Below are 19571 nucleotides of genomic sequence, written 5' to 3'. Positions count from 1 at the left end.
ATAAACCGAAACCAACCAAAAATTATTGCATTGATTTTCAATTTGCACAAATGAGCACACAGAATAACCTCATAAAATTGTGTCAATTGTGTCAATTTTAAACATATCGCAGCAATAAAAATTGATTTTTTAATAATAATAATCATAAATTATGCTTCGAAATTGCGGTGGCGAAAAACAATTTGTGCGAAAATTATATATTTTATAGAAACAATGCCGATTGAAAGTAATTAGATAATTTTGCTAGTTACTCAGGTCAAAAATAAATTAGTTTATTAATTTGTATTAAATTTCTATTGAACAGAATTCTAATTTTGTCGGCAGATTTATTTACCCATTATTCAACTGAATAATGAAAAATAACTGCTGTCAAAAATTCAATTAGCATCTTTGCGAAAAAATGATAAATTCATATTCGAAATAAAGCTGAAGTCAAGTTCAAGTGACTTAACTTTATTTATTGCCTTGCCGAAGCACACAAATAATATAATATATTCCACTTCGAAGGGTAGGATAGTATCTTTTGCTACAAATCTGGCATATGGCAAATGCTGATTGACATTGAAAAATGATTGTCGCTATTTGGGTTCGAGAATTGCAAATAAATAAATATTTGGTATGCCCTAATAAATATGCAAATGTTGTTCTTCATTTTTATTTGCATTGTTTGGCGCGCGCTCCCATTTTATCTGTGCATGCGGCATAGCATTAGGCATTGCGTATACGCCAGATGTGACAGTCGAGTGACTTATCCTTGACTTGCTTACCTTTCTACTGTCTGGTGCTCTGGGCTTTGTGCGGGACGTCTTCGTGTTGTGGGCGTTCTGCAAGAAGACAGAGAAAGAATTAGTAAGGCGTAAGACATTGATTTAAATGCAACATAAACAAAATTCACTTTGATGACTTGGACATGCATGAATATCAAATTATGTAGAACTAAAAGCTTAGCCCAACTCAGGGACTAGCTCAAGTGATGAGCTGTTTATATTTATGATGATAATGGCAGACACACACACACACACACACACTCGCAGACATCGCTCTCACACACTTTGACAGATTAAGTTACTTAAGCTGGACGAAGTCGAAGTTTCATGACTTGAAGTGGCCTTTCGCTGTTCGCATATTTCTTGCGGAGCGAGAGACGAAAGCGGCCATACAAGATTTTGGCGCATAAATATTATGTTACGGCTCAATAAGCTTATGACGAAGCTGCCTTTGCTCAGAGTTTGATAACTGTGCTGTGATTGTCGCCATTAGTCATTAGCAGCTTAGCAGCCGCCAATCGCTCTGCTCTCTGTCTGTGTGTGCTTTCTGTTGATTTATATGTCCAGACACAGTTCTGAATCTCTCTTGATGAATTGCTTTAGACCGTCGACAGCTGTTCATAGCGCACAAAGCGCACATATGGCCAAGATTGTTGTAAACACCTGCATTTAATTGCCAAGGATATTTTCACGCCTTAGCAACTTTTATGGGCATCCCAAAAGTTAACGACAACGCACTCACAAATTGCCGCTGCAAATGTTTCACAAGCACAAATCCCAAACAAGATTGTCTGGCGTGTTATGGTCAAGCTAACCAGCCGTCAAGCCGCGTCCAGCTAATGAGCAGTAGAAGAGAAACTCTTAAGGCCAACGAGGGGTGCAAAGGGGAGATAAAGAGAGAGAAACAGCACCGCAAGAGGTTAGAAAAAGTTTTTGCCGCTCGACTGGTAATGACACCCATTAACGCAGCGCAAAGTACTCGACTCACACTCAACAAAACACTCTTCTAGCTACGCTCCTTCGTTCTCTCTCTGTCTCTGTCTTCTACCTTCTTCATGTACCCGCTGTAAGCCACGCCCACCACACCGCCGCTGGCTTACGCACTCTTTGTGCTAATCGGTGTTTGCCTTTGCGCTTTGCTTTCGCAGCGTTTGCATAATTCCAGGCGCCGCTTGTGTCCCTTGTACCCTGTAGGCAATTTGACGGGTTGACAACGTTTGCCTAAGTGAAAAAGTTGCTCTGTTTCGAAGCATGGCAATTGCATTTATCTTGTACACTTCCAAGAAGAAGCCACGGTTTATATAAAATTTAAATTTAGTTAGTGCTTTAGATCAAAATAAACAGAGTATTCTTGAAGTTGTCAGGAAAAGATTTTTGCTAGCAGGAGCATATTCATTGCCCAATCTGACATAAATTTAACTGTATACATAAATAATATAAATATTTTTATAAAATAAAATTAACAGAAAAAAAATCTTTTATCAAATGACATTTTTCTGAAGTAAAAGTATTTATTATTACATTTAAAATAATTTCATTTTTTTAGCTAGAATATGAAATGTTATTTCTACTAAATATTAAATTCTTACAATCTATTATGACTTTTAAAATCCGAACTTAAATAGAATAAAATAAAATATCAATCAGTTGAGTTTATCTGTCAAGTATCCAAATTTAAATTTCCATTTTCTCTGCAGGGTATTTTTCAGTTCATAACTCTTCAACACAACCGCAAACAAAAAGCAAAGCTTTGCATAAAATGCCTAACGCCTTAAAAGCGCATTAAAGCCAAGCACAATGAATGTTAATTAGCTTAGGGTAAAAAGCCAGTTTGTTTTATTGTGGAATGCCACAATCGCCCCGACTACAGGGTATTGCATAGTTGAGCAGTCAGCAAGAGGAAACACTTAGTTGTTGTATCTATTTGTGTGTTGATTTTATTTTTAGTCAAGCTTTTTCTCGCAACAATCCAATTATTGTGCTGCAAATTCATTAAAACCGAGTGCGAGTTCAAGCATGGTCTGAGAGAGAGAAGGAGACAGAGTGAAGAGCAGAGTGAGAGAAAGAGAAGGAAGGCAAAGGGAGTGTGAGACAAGCCCTGGGCTCAGTAAAATTAATTATCCATCAGCATTAGCAGGCAGCACTGGCCTTGGTCCTCTCATCCAGCTCACTTCTCCCTTTTCCATCTCTTTCATTCTGGCATTCCTGTGCCCTCTTTCTCGCTCGCTCTCGTCCTGTCACTTTGCATATTTTCACGCCTCGACCATGGCGGATTTTCATTAACTTTTGCGTCAGGCTGCGGTGGTCATCAATTAAAATTTAAAGATAAGCGCCAGTTGGTCGCCGGTCTGAGTTGTCCGACACAGACTCGTTGTCGTTGGACTTGCTTATTGAAGTGGCCCAGCTGTGGACAGTCGACTGTGGACAGTGGATAGTGTGTCACACACATGGTTGAGCATATTGCAATTCGATTTAATGTGCTTGCCTCCTCCTCCCTGGAGAGATGAAGAGGCAAAAAAAAAGAGGAAACGCAGGCACACACAAATGTTGCGCAATATGCGAATTTTTGCAGCCCTTCGAATGGCAGCGAAGGCTCAACATTTTAATGAAGCTGTAATGGGAGCAAAGGCCCCCACAGGATGTGGGTAAACAGCACAGCGTGGGTGGGCGTGGCTAACTGCAGTCCGCCTCACTTGCTCGGCTCGCGATGAGCTAGCAAATATTTGCCCATATAAATTACTCGCATATCTGTAAGCAGTGGCGAATGGCGCGAACGTGTGGCGGCTCTTACGTGCTTTGAATTTCAAATTCACAGCACTCCAAAAAACAAAGAGAAAAAAAGTGAACAGAAATATTTCTAAAATCTCAATTACCAAAAGCAGCAGTCGTTTTTATTAGGAAACAACTTCATCTCATAGTAAGTAAGAAATACATAATAATTCATATTTTTATATCATACCACTTTCTAAATTATTTTGAAGTGTATTATCATCTCTTCTACAAGCAAAGAAAATCGTTTTTAATATTATGATTCTGTGAAAACTAATTAGGCACTTCTTTGAAATGTATTTTAAAATAACACTCAAAATAAATCAAAATTCTGTAAATTGAATATATTATATCTCAATTGTAGCAAAGAGTCTTTACTTTAAATAACAATTTAATAACAACTCTGTGATATTGCTTAGCAGCAGTAATCAGGCATATTTTTGTGAAATATTTATAAAACATGCCATAAATTGAGTTTGACCCAAACAGAAAATTGCTACTGCATTATAAACTGCATATTTCAGCAGGGTAGAGGATAAAACTCAATTATTAAATTTAAATAAAATTATTCTATATGCAAACAGATGCGACACACATCGAAAGCACATTTCTTGCCATAGAGCTTAGTTAAGTGAATTAAAGCCAGGCCAAGGGAGGTGGCCAGTGAGGAAGGGAAAGCAGGGACAGTTGGCAGACTTCAGACAGGGGCAGTCGTAGCATACTTCAGGGCGTCAGGTAATTGAAATTTATGCATAAATTATGCGCATAAATGGACAAGGCAAAGCAATAAACAAAAATAAAAATGCGCAAAAAAACGACGAAACGAAAAAAGGCGAACAACCTTAAGAAGATGAAAAAACAACGTCAACGGCAAACAACAACAACAACAACAATAATGAAAATATTTTTCAGCGCATGAAATTTTGATGAGGCACACGACGAAGAAGAAGGAGGCAAAAATGTTCTTGTAACGTAAAGCTCTTTTATTATTAAGCTATTTGGTAAATTTTTTACCAAAATAATTTGTTGCTTTTGCTGTTGCTGTTTATCGCCGGAAACTGCAGCATCAGCATGTGTGTGTGTGTGTGAGTGTGCGTGTTTGTGTTTTTGGCAAATTTACGAGTATTGCTGTCCGCCTGGGGACTCGAGATACACGTACTAGTAGATACAATTTTCTGGTCTCGAATATTGAGTGCCGCCTGGCAAATTGTTTCACATGGCATGCGACGATGTGCAAGAGCTATACATCTATCTGTATCTGTATTTGTATCTGTATCTGCAACTGTAGCTGCAGCTGCAGCTGTGTAAATGTCTATCTCTTTATCTGCATCTGCAGCTGTGTGTTGACATGCTTCAACATGCTGGGGACGTGGCCAACAGCGACAGCAACAACGAATGCAGGCTGTCAGTCACAATTGTGCTGCACTTTATTTAAATTACACAATTTACTGCACAATCTAACATTGGAAATTAACTACAAATGCGACAAATGCGAGTGCGAATTCCACTTTCACCCCGCTGCAGTAGGAAATTCAATTAAAGTGCACACTTTAAGCAGCAAAGACAGACGACAGATCGGCATCAGAGCCAGCTAATACAACTTATATAATGGAACAAGTATCTTGTGGATACCTTTTGGCCCCTTTGGCTCTTGGAAACTGGCCTCTGCCATATGTCGGTTGTCCTGCCCACATGTGTGTGTGTGTGTTTGCAAGTGTGCTTTCAAGCAGCTTAAGGCGCTTACACTGTCACCTGACTGACACACACAGATACAACCAAAACACACACACACTTAGCTCATGGAGACGTTCCCTATGCGTGTGTGAGAAGAATTTCTCGGCTCACAGCTCTCGGCATTCGGCTTTTGCCTATCCTGAGTGCTTTTCGACCTAAATAAGGTAGCTGACAATTTCTGTTTTCTTCTATTTTTTTTCTTTTTAAAACAATGTACAGCACTCAGTGCTAAGGGTGACTGTGCAAGTGTGTGTGTAACCCGGCACATATATTTATCGAGAATTGTGGAGCACACATCAGGAATGTTCCATTTATTTTATTTAACTAAAATATTTGCCAGTTTGAGCCAGTCTTATACCCTGCACACAGCAACGCGCAGTAATTGGATAGCATACTATACAAGAAAACTTCAGTCGAGTGTGCTCAACTGTGAGATACCCCGCTACCCATTTTGAATTAAAGCTAAAACAGTGCAGCATTATTCTTAAAATATACCAAGTTAATATACCCAAAGCATAGTCACATATAGCAATGGCTATATTTGGTATATTGATATACTACTACACTCAAAATATACCATCGATTTTGTTTTGCGTGCTAACATAACAAATGCTGCAAAAATAAAATTATATCTCTATCTCTTATAGTTTCTGCAATTTAGGTCTTTATGACATGAATATATCGTATCGGCTCTTAACGCTGATGAAGGATATAGGGTCGAAGGCACAACTTTATAATACCCTTCTACTCTATGCGCGTAACGGGTATAAAAATGTAGTTTAAAAGAATTGCCAATGATGACCAAACACGACCAATCGATAGTCGAGTGCCGCAATCTTTTAATTATCCATAAGTGTTTTTTTGTTGCGAGTGTATTTTATACGATACGAGACTCGAGTTTATCATTTTCACAGCTGTTAAGCGCCATGGCATGCTCTTTTGCAAATTTCAAGGACTATTGACCATAAAAAGCAGTTTCTGCTTAATAAAACTAAACGTACTCAGAGAGCACTCAGTTTGAAACTATGTGGGAATTGCATTGAACTTGCTAGCAAGCCAGCTAAGTAACTAAAATTGCAGATGGCCAACGCAATCATCTGAGAAACATTGTACGAGCAGAGCAACAACATTTTCAAGATAGCTTCTAGAACTGAGCACTCTTCTCTTTTTTTTCCTATTTTTTATTGTGTGCGCTTGTTTATAGCGCATTTTGCTGAAACAAAGCAGCGTTCCGGAACATTGCACAATAATATGGCGCAACAACGACACTGAGAACGAGAACAACAGAAATAACAACAAAACACGTTGCAAACTCAAAAATAGAGCGCCAAAATAGGCGAGAAACAAGAGACCTTTAGCTTTAGTCCCCTCCACAGTTTCAGCTTAAGCCCCGCGCCCTGTTCCCACAGACCCCGGAAATTGATTTTGATAACACGCTGTCGTCCTGCAACAAAATAACAGACACAGCACAACAGCAACAGCAATAGCAACAACGAAAAAATAGAGTGAACAAAAAAATTGAATATAAAGTAAACGGCGCACTTTGTTCGTCACTTGTCAGGCAGTAAAAGCAAATTACTTAAAGTTCATTGCTTTAAGCGGGTGAGTTGAGGCGCTGATGCTTGATGATGCCTGATGAACGATGACGAAGAGATGTCGAGAGTTTCTTCCAACCCAAAAGAAGAAGAGCCTGCGCAACCTTCTTCATTCATTTCATTTGCTGTCACAGCGAGTTGAAGCGAACGGACCACATCGCACAATGACACACATTTACTCGCTGCCAAGCAGTCGCCGTCGAGCCTGGATTGGTCGCCTCAATGAACTGCCTTGAATGTGACAAGATGAACGTAGGCCAACAGAGTAGTTAAGTGAGCACAAGTAGCCAAAGGTAGCAGGACTGTGCTGAACAGTGGTTGATTTATAGGGAATAGATAAGAAGAGGATTCCCAAAAAATAATAACAGTAATAAGTAAATGGAGCCTGCATAATGAAGATAAAACAAAATAGAATACAGAGAAAAACTTTATAAAAAATACTAATAAGTGAGAATAATCCAATATTCTGAATACTTTACAATATGTACATATAATAAATCGAATTTCATTATAAAAAAATCAATGAAAAGTTTTAAATTTTTAACGACAGATTAAATAAATAAATCATATATACAAATTGAGTAATAAATCATGTTTATCATACAAAAATTCATTCGAAAAGAAACTAGTAACATAATGATATAAACATATTTTGATTAAGTAATAAAGTCACAAAACAGTGCGATATTATTCTTAAAATATACCAAATTAATAGTGTACTATAGGCTATGTTTGGTGTATTGATATAAAAGTTAAAATATATACATAGAGTGTAAAGTATAGTTACAATTCACGCAAAGTATAACTAAATATAGAACTTCAATTAGCGTGAGGATAATAATAACGGATTAACAAGGAGATAACTAGAAAACAATTGTGAATAAATAACAACTAGTAATTTAGAGCAATCGAAAAAATAATAACCGTAAAGCACAAAGTACGTTAACACAATGTGGAGGATAATATCAACAAATTTAAATGAATAATTAGATAACGTGAAAATAATTACGAATAAAGGGCAACGAGTTAATTGGTGTAACTATGTGATTACGACTAAATCAATTGTAATTAGATTCTGTCGAAAAATACAACAAAGCAAGTACCAAAGCTAGAGTCGATTATTCTGTTTCTCTAAATATACTGAAATATACCGAAGGCTATATGTGGTGTATCGATATACTACTACATTTAAAATATAAGGTAGAGTACAAAATATACCAATAACATATATCGGACATAAAAAGTAAAGACATCGAACGCCAAGTGACTCGTATAAGAAAAACATTTTTAAAGTACAGTGGAAAAGAAGAACACTGTAAATTCTAATATGTCTGTTTTAATGTTGTCAAAAACCTGTGCTTGACATTTAATGTCCAAACAAAAACAACGACCAAAATCGTATTATTGGCCATTACTGTCGTCTTTGGCTTGGGGAGAAAGCAAGGTAAGGCAGCGCAACAACAACATTAGAGCAAAGCCTTGCTGACACATTTTCCATTTGGCTCATCGATCAAATGTGATTGTGATTGTGAAACGGCCCCGAAGGACAGTGAACTAATCTGGCGGTCTGAAGCCTACGCTTGACCACTTTACATAGATGATTGGGCCGAGGCTCCCAAAAGAGCAACGCTGGCGACAATTTTCATTTTTGTTTATATTTAATGAAAAGGATTTGGCCTTCGTCCCTTTTGGGCGCTTCATCTCTGTGTTTTTTGGTTTTATTTTTTTTGTGGTGCCTTGTTTCAGGTTGTGGGTGGTTTTATTGATCCCCTGGGACTAAAGCGAGAGCGCGCACACACCTAAACTGATTTGAGTTTGACATAAATTATGTCAATCGTTGGCAATTTGTTGGGCATTAATGAGCTCAACTGAATTATAGCCGCATGTGCTTGTGGCTCCAACTTGCTTGCCACTACACTGTCAAGACTGCCAAGCCAACTTTGCCAGCCTGGCTGTCTACGCCTGTGCCTACCTGTCAACTATATAATTTAAGAACAAAGACATTTTCTTTTTTTTCCTACTTTTTTTTGGCAAAAACTGTGTCACGGCAACGTTTTACTTTTTTTTCTATCACCTGTGCAACTTGTCAGCTGCTTAATTATGCAAGAGTGGGCTACAACGTTGGGTGCGAAAAACTTTACTCATATTCTATGCGAGAGGTAAACTTTGCGGTTGTCACACGCCCACCAGCCGCCTCTTTTGTGTGTGAGCATTTTAAGTAATATATGCTAAATTCTGGGGCACACAACTTTAAATGAAATTTAGCCAGCACTCACGAGTTCTAAGTCACATACATACATACAATACAACACACTCGACTCAAGTCGAGAGCGTCGACTGACTGAGTGTGTTTGGTTGGGGCGAAGACTCGACTTTTGGGGGGTGGAGGGGTCGAAAGCCAATAAATCAATGACACACAGTGCGGCCCTTGGGCTACACCCACCCTGAAGAAAAAGTTCAAGGCCATAATCCCACTTGATGCCGCCACAAATACGCCAATCATGTCATACATAATGCATGACTCGACGCTGGCTCGGATGGCGGAGGGCAGAGCGACGAAGAACCTGCAGCAAAGAATGTTTGCCAGCCACAAAAGCGTTAAATGCGCAGCAAATGTCCAACGTTGCCGCCAACAGGTTAACAGTCTCATATATAACATATATAGTGCATATCCAACTATATAACCCTACATATAAGTGTATAAAAAAGCGAGAAAGTGAGCGTATATTACTTGACCAATTAGAAAATGTGCACGCTTTGTAGCTAAAGCAAAACTATGAAACAACTCTTGGGAACAACCAAAAAACTTTTCCCATTACCCGAGCAGAACTGGGCAAAAACTGAGAGAGCAACAGCAACAAATTGCACAGAAGTAGAAAGTGGGAAAGAAGGCACTCGAAATGCCAGACCAGAAAGGAAAACATATTTTGTGGCTCACAAATTAAATAACAACAAAACTCTAATTGAGTTTCTGTTGAACGATTTTAAATATTAAAGATCTGTGCCAACAAATACTTAAGATTTAAGCATCTTAGTTTGTCAAATTAACTTGCCAAGTTTCTTTTAAATAATATAGTATTTTGTGGGGAAATTTCTTCAGAAAATTGCAATATTTAAACAAAAAATGGGGTGAATTCAGCAGTGGTTGGTGTTGTCTATTATATGTTGAACCCAAAATAATAATTGAATTTTTAATACATACAGTAGGGTGACTTATTCATTAATTAAATGATAATCTTAAATGCAAGTTTTCACATTTTCATTATAATATTCTACAATATTTTTTACCAAGGACAATTTCAAATTATTTAAGATGTTTTGCATTTAACTTCTGTTCAGAATAAAGAGATTATATTAGAATATTTTAGAGTAAAGGCAATAAAATTTATTTTTATTTTGTCTGTTGTATTTTATATCAAGTCAGGTTCTTTTAGGTCGCTTAAATTAACTTAAATCTACTTTTAGCATTGATTCACACATCCAATTGAAAAACTATCAACGATTATATTTGCAGACAAAATATTTTGCTTTAATCAAGTTTATTACGCTCACACCATTAATTGGAGAAACTTTGATCTTTGATTAGAATCAAAATGGTGATAAATATTCAGCTATTATTGGGAAGATTTAGACGGCATTTGAGTGTCTTTCTGATTGTGTCGTCGTCCACTTTGATTGGTTTCTTTTGCCTTCATGTTTTCTGTATGCCGTGGATGATGGTGAATGGGAAATCAATAAAAATTGACAGCAATCAGTCAAAGGAAAACAATTAATAAAACACAATGGCCACATAAAATGGATTGAGATTGAAACGGCAAATGCCGAGATTGTTATTTGGGAATGAATTGGATGGGAAAGGATTTTGAAATGGGTAAATGGATGTTTGAGAGTTGGGTGTGAAAGAGAGAGAGAGAGAGAGAAAGGGAGAGGGGAAGGAAAACAAAAACCTTTAGGGCCCAAAGGGATTGTTGTTAGCAACTAACTAACTTTTTGGCCGAGTGCGTGTCTCTGGCATTATAAATAATGCAAGCAATCGATTTATTGACTGATTCTCATTGTTTGTACCCAAATAAGAACAGAACACAAATATCAAATACCAAAAAGTAAATGAGCAAGAAGGACATGGGACAACAGGACATAGGACACAGGACACCGGACATGGGACATGGGACATAGGAATAACCGAAAAGTATGCCGCAATAAAATGACTCAACCAACGTCACAGAAAAACTTCCACAAACTCACTCAAACACACACACATACACATACTAGAGTATAAGCAGTTTTCTGACCAAAGGCAACCGACAAGAAATGGCCATTTTATGAAGTGTTTAATGGATGTTAACTATGTGTGTGTGAGTGGGTTGTGTGTGTGTGGAAATTGCTGCGGGGAATGTGCGTGAATGTGTTTGACTGTGGTCTTATCTATTGAACACTTGGCTGACCAAACAACGCACAACGACAACTGAGCCTTTTGTGCGGGAGATGAAGGCAAAGGCTTTTCTGGGGAATTGAATTGATTTTTCTGCTGGGTTTTTTTTTTTTTTTTTTTTTTTTTTTTTGCTGCTCTTTTCCTGGCTTAATTGCAGGAACAGCGTCTTAAATAGATGCATCATATGCGAGTATGAATTAGACGCAAGTTTTATGCACATATACGACGTGAGTGTGTTTAAGCCACATAACGAGTATCGAGAGATACTTTGTCATCGCTTAAAGGTTGACGTTGCCCAGGTAATGTTGGTGAATATGCCAACCTTTTTGCCATTTAAGTGCTCTGCAAAAACCGAAGGCAGCGACGACAAAACTAAAGCAATCCCATCAACTAAAAAGCATCTCAACGTGTGCACACACACACATCAACTTGTGTGTGTCGATGTGTGTGTGTGTGTGTATCTCATTTGAGATGGCAACACTAAGGCGCTCGCTTGCTGCAAATGGCAGCACTTAAGTCCCCACTCCGACCAGAGAAGCGACAAGCGCATAAAAATGGAAATGAAATGCCAAAGCTGCGCGACAGGCGCTCGTCTTTCAGCCGCACCCAGCAGGGCAGCCACCTCCCTTCTCCTCCTCTGCCATTGCCCACCTGCTGAGGTATGCAATGGAAAATGACAAAATTATTGCGGCTTGATTGCATTAGCGGCCATGAAAAGCGTTGATTTGTTTAACTAGATGATGTAAGGACAACGACACACACACACATAAACAGGACGCCCGCCGGATACGGATACGCCGCGGCAGCCAAAATGGCGGCCAGGCAATTAATGACACTGGGGAACGACCTCGGCGACAAACTACCTGACACTCACACACGCAAAACACACAGTAAAAGCGACAGAAACAGCGACACTGCGACACTGCGGCGACTGACGGCATTCGAGCCCGCAAAAGTATGCAACAGAAAACACAGCAAAGCAGCGGGAAGAACTTTTCGCCTCGCAGCGTAAAAGTTTTCGACTTTGTTGTTTAGTTCCCAACTAAAATATTGAATTATACGCGCACAGCCATCGCAGCTCAGTTCAGCTCAGCTGAGTGTGGGGAATTAGTGGAATGTCTACGGGTGCCTGCCACTACTTAATAAATCATTAAAAGCCACGGCATGAGTTTAATATTCTAATTACTATAGCCTAACAATAGCCTAGCGCACTCGAACACTCGCGTACAGCTTCAAGAACTTTACTCATTCATTTTAGTTGGCTCATCAAATTGTAAATTGCTGCCACTGCAGCTCTAATGTGGTTTTTATCTATTCACCTGCTTCTCTCTCAGGTATCATTCATCTTCTTTTTACTAGCTATCTGCAATAGTTGAGTAGTTTTTTTCTCCGTTTCTTTTGCCATTTTGTGGTTTACAATCGTGTTTGTCAATTATGAAACGGAGATTTTGCTGACAAATCATTGTGGTAGTAGAAACTTTTTGAGATTTATTTTAATGATGATTACTCTTGGTTCAATTCACGTTATATAAATGAAGATTATTAATTCTATCGTATACAATTATTGCTACTGTTTAAAACAACAAGCTCATACCGTCAGATGAAATGATCAAGCAACTGCAGATATCTTTAATGACAAATAATTTTTGTGTTTTATTAATAGAAATTAGATTTATTATAATGATACTAATATAAATTCCTTTACTTAATTCTGTCTTGTATGTTCCTGAAGCTAATCTATAGAAATCATAAACATTAGAACGCATAAGTTGTTCTAAACCCATAAATATTAAGCAAAGATTTATGAACCTTTTTAATTGTGATATCTTGGTGTCCTTCTTACAAGCACAATACACAAAATTTGTAATATACAGTAGTATTATTTTAAGTGATAGCATAGTTATAGAAACACACAATAAAGTAATGATGAAATAAATTTATATCAATATATAGATCCTTTTTCAAACGTAATATGAATGATTTAATCAATTTTAAGACATTTTGTGGTAGATCCACGAAGTAGATTTACTTCTTTTCTTTTTCAATGCATATTTATACTCTCATCTCAAATTCCTAGCTTTTATTTCTATAACAGTTTTTCAAGTTTTTTCTTACATTTCCTTCTTTTATTTCACATCGTAAGCCTATATCAATTTCATCAATAATAAAGGTGACTATATTTTTGCTCTCCCCTTTGGTTAAAGCTTTATTTTTGTAATTTTTGCTGACTTGCTTGTATGGCATACCAAAAAAAAGAGGAAGAAAAATCCAACGAATTTCAATTGTGCACTCGAAGAGGCCCACTTACTATACACAGCGAATATTCATATGCATGGCAAGGGATTTTCGACAAGGTTAAACTTGGCTCGTCTTGTTCACACTGCTGTGCACTTTTGGTTGCACTTTATACGTGTGTGTGTGTGTGTGTGTGTGTATGTATGTGTGTGGCAAGTAGCGATGGCAGCGCGGTGGCAAGTGGCGCATTTAGCGGCAACTTTGTTATAAGTAGCATTCTCCTGGCCAGGACTTACTGCAACTGCAACGCTGTGTTGCACAACAGCAGAAGCAGCAGCAACGGTAAAATGGAAATATGAGAATTCATTTGTATGAGTGCATTTGTTAGTGTGTGAGTGAGTGTGTACTTACTTTCCACTTTAGAGATATGTTTACCGTGCACAAATGTGCGAAAGGCTTAGCGACTCGTCGTCGACGCTGCTAAGCCCTCTTTGGCCTACTTGATGCACCCTGTAAACACAGAGAGCCAGCCAGAGAGAGAGAGAGAGAGCGACCAAAATAGACAGGCAAAGAGAGTGAGAGAAGAAGATGCATTTGCCTTTTCTTCACACTCACATACACATACACATTGTAGCATATTTTTCGCACGAATTTTTGAGGCCAGGAGACGTCAGCAAAACAAGAGGCAGCTTCAACTTGTTAACCTCCTTTCATGGCGCTGCATTACACGGACAATCAACGCCTTGCTTGCCAACGTCGTCGACAACAACAACGACGACAACGACAACGACGCCGACGGAAGCAACAAAAAGCAAAATATTTAAGCTGCGCATTCCGCTAACGCCTGGCTTCCGACCTCCCACATGAATTTTCAATTAAAAGAGTTTTCCCATTCACATATTTCGCATTTGGTTTGAGAAGGCGGCTGTTTTCATTTTTTGTTTTGCTTTTTTTCTGACAGCTTGCGCTGCCCTGAAAATTAACAACTCGTGAAATATGCCCCAAAAAAGTATGCTCATGCTTTTGTTTTTTGCTTGCCGTTTGCTGCTTTTTTTCGCTTGTATTGTTGTGAGATTTCTCTGTATGTCATTTGGACGTCGCCGCCTGAAAGAAGCAGTCACTCGACCTTGGCAACGAGAAGACAACTCAACTGACAACATACCCCAAGGCAGCAATTTAATCACCTGACAATAAAATTACAAGATTTTAAAAGTGAATGAAGAACAACAATGAAATCCAGACACTTTTTCTGTATACAGAGGATTCCATTTCTCTGTTGTTTTTTTTATACATTTTTTTTTTTGGATATGTTGCCAGGCAACAAGCAACCGAGCACCCGAGCCGAGTATCTACACTAATTGGCCATTTAATTAGTGATATTCAGCATGCAGCAAGCTAAAAGCAATTTTGTTAGCTGAAAATACGCAAATTAGTTGAATTATTACCATCATACTAAGTATATACTGTGTATGTATATTGGGTACAAAACATTTAGTGTTGGGTGAGAAGTGGAGTACGTGAGAAGCCTGCGGCTGTCTGCTAGTTGTTGTCTGTGTTGAGAACTGAGGGGAGATTGCGTATAGTTCCCTGAAGCATCCGTCACTTTAATGAGCCTCTCAATATGCATGACACATGGCTTAAATGTGTAATTACGAGAGCGAATGGTAATGTGACAGCAGCCACGTGCTGCCATCAACAGCAATTTTTGAATGACTACGCGACGTATACGTAATGCGGGAATACTGTTCGAACTTTGCTTTATTAAAAAAAGCGAACGAAACCCTGCTGTGTGCCCTCCAATTTGAAATAAGCCCAAGAAAATGCCGCACTTTTGACCTACTTTCTTATTGATTTTGACGAAATTGAGAAATGCTGCCTGCCATTATAATGTTTATGTGTTGGCTGGTGACCTGTAAGACTACAACGAATACAATATTCACTTTTGTGTGCTCAATGCAAAAGTTATTCAATTGAAAATTGCTTGCAATTCAGTGAAACTCTTGGAAATATTGACACTTACTATACTGTATTCTACATAGCTTCCATGCGAATACATGCTGTGAGCAAGCTTTGAATGCACTCACACAATTTGCGTTTATGCCATTCAGCCAAATGACATTCAATGCGGGCTCGGGATCTCACAGTCCTCACAGTTGTGTCACAACTTTTGTACCAAAGTCTCGGCTTAAACTATCATAAAATAATCACAATGAAAAATCAAAACTTTTCGCCAGCCAAAACCATAATAAATCAAAATGGCTGCAAAGAACCAGAGAAAGAGAGAGTACTAGAGAAGAAGGATTGGGCACACATGCATAATGGAAGGACGAAAAACTGAAGTGAAAGATGTGCGGCTCTAACATAAAACTTTCTCTCGCTAGCTCTTTTGTTCGAGTGTTTCCGAAAAGTTCAAAGAGCACAAGAGGCTGCGAGTGGCACACAGTTCTGTCTATCTTTCTCTGTCTTTCTCCCTCGCTCTTAAGTAGAAGCACAGTGGGTCGTCTGGCAGCTCAGGACTGCAGGTGATTAACACAAATCTGACAAATGCCAAACGACCGCCTTCAGGGCAGCTGCCATTAATTACATGCGAGTTTTAGTTTCTCACTAATGCAGGCCATATTGAAAAATTGGCCCGAACAATGCTAATTAATTTTTGATAATTATCTTAGTTGAATGCAAAAGTTTTAACAGCTCTCAAAATGTTCTCTTTGCTGTTTCTCTCTCTCTCTCTCTCTCTCTCTCTCTCTCTCTCTCTCTCTCTCTCTCTCTGCTTGGCTACGCTGCAACGTTGAAGCTGAATAATGAGCCAAGTGCGAGGCACTTAAATAAAATTACTTTATAACGCGAGGCGAAACGAAAGGCGCACAATTTTAATTGGAGCATTGCGCAAAAATAAACAAAAGCACAGAACCAAAACGCAATGAAACAAACAAAAACAACATTTGCCTCTTTACAACCGCCCATCTCTTGTCCTCTTCCCGCCTTATGCTGTTTCGTGGCTAGCTTCTAGGTTTTGGCAGCAACAACAAATCAAATAACAAATTGCAAACAAGCTAAAAATTAAAATACCTTTTAGTGTGCTGCAACATACTGAAGTCTGTATACGCTTTCTACTTTAAGAAGTAACTTATTTTTTTATTATCATAAATATTAAAAAAAAAAACATTGCCCTTTTTCTACTAAACTTAAATAAAATATAAAGTGATTTATGAAATTTTCGTATTTTCAAGGAAGTTATATTCTATCGTCTAATATAATCGAAGTTTCCAATTCGTATTTAACTTTTATCAATAAGCATCCTTCGAATGCCGGCAAATAAACTTCTCCTTCTGAATATTAATGCAATTAAAAAGAAATTCAATAAACTGCATTTCAACGATTTCTATTTGACGTCAATAATTTAAGAGCAATTTAATTGCATTCAGTTTCTTTATTTCCTTTGCCTTGATTTAGATGTGAGCTTGTTTGCGTTCTCTAAAATTCACCTTACAGTCAAATAAAACAAATATTTACGAGTATCTACAAAAATACATAAATAATTTGTTAGACTCGGTGTGCAGGTAAATATTTGAAAGTAATTCAAGTGTTCTAGCTGCCGCATAAAACTTTATCAGTTTTAAAGTATGCCAAGTGTCGGGCAACTACACAACTGGCCGAAAAACTATCCTTGAATTTCATTTGCATTATGCATAAAATTTGCCTTGTGTTTTGTGCGGTCTGCGCCTGCATACTGGACTTTTTGGATGAAATGTGCTGGCTGAAAATTACGCATACGTCAAGGTTGCCGCTTGGCTGTCACTTACCCTGGCTCTTTTTCCTCCAATTGTTAGAGCTCCAATTGCTTTTGTCTATTGCAGCTTTATTTAGTCGAGGGTTCTCCTTGTTTTTAATTAAGTTCAAGTTGAATTTTTAATTAGTACACTTGTCGTATGTTTGTTGCTTTCTTTTTTTTGTAAATTATTGTGACTTATATTGCTTGTGGGTGTTGGTTTAGAGACTGCAAAAATGCTTAGTTGTAGATTGAGGTATCTCACTTTTGTGATTGTGATTTGAAATCACAGCAATCGTGGTGCACAGCTTAAAAGTATTCGCGAAATCAATTTTTTGTTTGGTATTTGCTCGTAAAACACACTGAAGTAATTTACGCTGACACATGTGGCGTATGCGCAATATTTAATAAGCAGTTCCCAACAGATAACATGTATCACTCATACGTCACGTTGCCAATTTGCCAGCTCCGTCGCGCAGTCAGCGCACACAAGACGAGCGCACAGCACGTGCACTTGACATTTAGTGTGACAAGCTGCAGAAGAGCCTCGATAAAAAAAAAACACACACACACAAAACTCTCACAGAGAAAAACAATAACAAAGCAGGCAGGCAGGAGAAATTCATAAAAATTCAAAACAGATAGCAATCAATGACGTAGTCGAAATTGGTGCGAGTTCAAAGTGTCAGGACAAGTCAAGAATGTTGCACGGTGGGCATTTCGACTAAGGTTTCCTCGCACTAACGAAGAGCATACATAAATTCAAATTAATATTAAAAATTCATCATATTTATGGAAGCTCTAAAAATAACACACACAGTGTGTCAACAACTTTCTCAAAGCCACATTTATTAATAGCCTTACTGTTAATGCGCAGTTGTAATAACAATCCATCAAATGCGTTCTATGAAAAGTGCTTCAAATGACAGTTGAAAGCTGCTTTAAAAGCATATACATCTCTTTGTTGAAGGCTTTTTAATTATATGTCATATATTTTCAACTAACAATTTAAAGCATTAAAACGCAACGTTTATCTACAATAGTTAAGCTGTTTGTTGTCTTTAATGTTTCAAGCTCAATTACCGCTCGTAATCAGAGCACAGTCAGCAATCGTTTTCGCTTTATTTAATAAATATCTTGGGAAAACCGGAAATTGTTTATGCCAGATATTGAGCTGTCTCCCGAGAAGCGACGACCACTGTGCGTGCTGTCGTTGCGTGCCTAAAATGTCATTTCCTTGTCCTTGGTGGCAATTGTCAAGTGCGCGTCAGAAAATCCACTTCTCCCGCTCCACCGAAAAACTTTTTCGTTGATATCGTGCGAAAAGCGCAGCTGGTCCCGCTGGCTTTCGAAATGCTTCTGCTCAAGTGCCGCTGTTGCTGCCGTTGTTGCCGTCGCCAATCATTGAAAGTGATGTGCCCGAAAAAGTACGGCGCACAATGGCGACAATGGCGCGGCTAAACGCGCGTTTTGCCAACTTCCTGTCCAGTCAGTTAACCTAATGACCGGCATTCATGTCCTGCTGTGCGTGGGTACTTCAACTCGCCCCCAACTCTCCCCCTCCCCACATTGTTCTTTTCGTTTTTATGTCCTTTGCATTGTCATTCATCATAACGTTTGGACGCTTCACAAAAAGATAATGTTTCAATTGTCTAACGTAAAAATGAAATGAAAATGCTACCACAAGAATTTACTGGATAGTTCGTCTAAGCACAGGACACGCCAGCTCAAGAGGTACTCGTTAGTTTTTTGGCCGGAGTTTTATTAGGCAAGCAAGCAAGCCCGTTTTCAAGGGAACGCAGGACAATGCGGTATCAGAAAAAATGAAAACATATTTTTCCAACTCAAAATATTGTCAAGTTATGTCAGCAATGAAAAATTATTGCATAAATTAATTACGAGTACGCAGAATGTAGAACGTGCAGTTAGGCAGGCTCGACATCCTTGCCATGGTGACGACAACGACGACGGCTACGATGACTATGGGGGAGCGGAGACGGTGGCGGTGGAAAATAATTGAGCACGTGCCACAAGGCACAAACCGGAGGCAGACATGCTGTAGGCCGCCTGCCGCATGCCGCGTATACGTAATGTGACCTGCTACTGCTTGATTTAACTAATACAATGAGCAGGCCTACGTGTCTATGTGTGTGTGCGTGTGTACATACTCATACGCAATTAATAACTTGTGCATAAATAGGATAGCTTGCCGTAATGGTTTCACTTTTTCTCACAAATTGCTACGACATGTAATTTAATTTTCTAAACAG

At 38.5% G+C, this 19571-nt stretch overlaps 1 long non-coding RNA gene across 1 annotated transcript; it reads right to left on the bottom strand.

Moving 5' to 3' along the window:
- Positions 1 to 494: 494 nt before the first annotated feature.
- Positions 495 to 17660, bottom strand: LOC117563973 (uncharacterized). The gene is made up of 3 exons (XR_004571722.2): positions 17336 to 17660; positions 768 to 824; positions 495 to 689 (listed from the first exon to the last, which is right to left on the bottom strand). It is a non-coding gene; the product is annotated as an uncharacterized LOC117563973 (long non-coding RNA).
- Between the last annotated feature and the right edge of the window lie 1911 nt (positions 17661 to 19571).

Source organism: Drosophila albomicans, chromosome 2L (assembly GCF_009650485.2).
Source record: "Drosophila albomicans strain 15112-1751.03 chromosome 2L, ASM965048v2, whole genome shotgun sequence".
Classification (NCBI taxonomy): Eukaryota; Metazoa; Arthropoda; class Insecta; order Diptera; family Drosophilidae; genus Drosophila; species Drosophila albomicans.
This window is presented reverse-complemented; position numbering and strand designations above follow the sequence as displayed.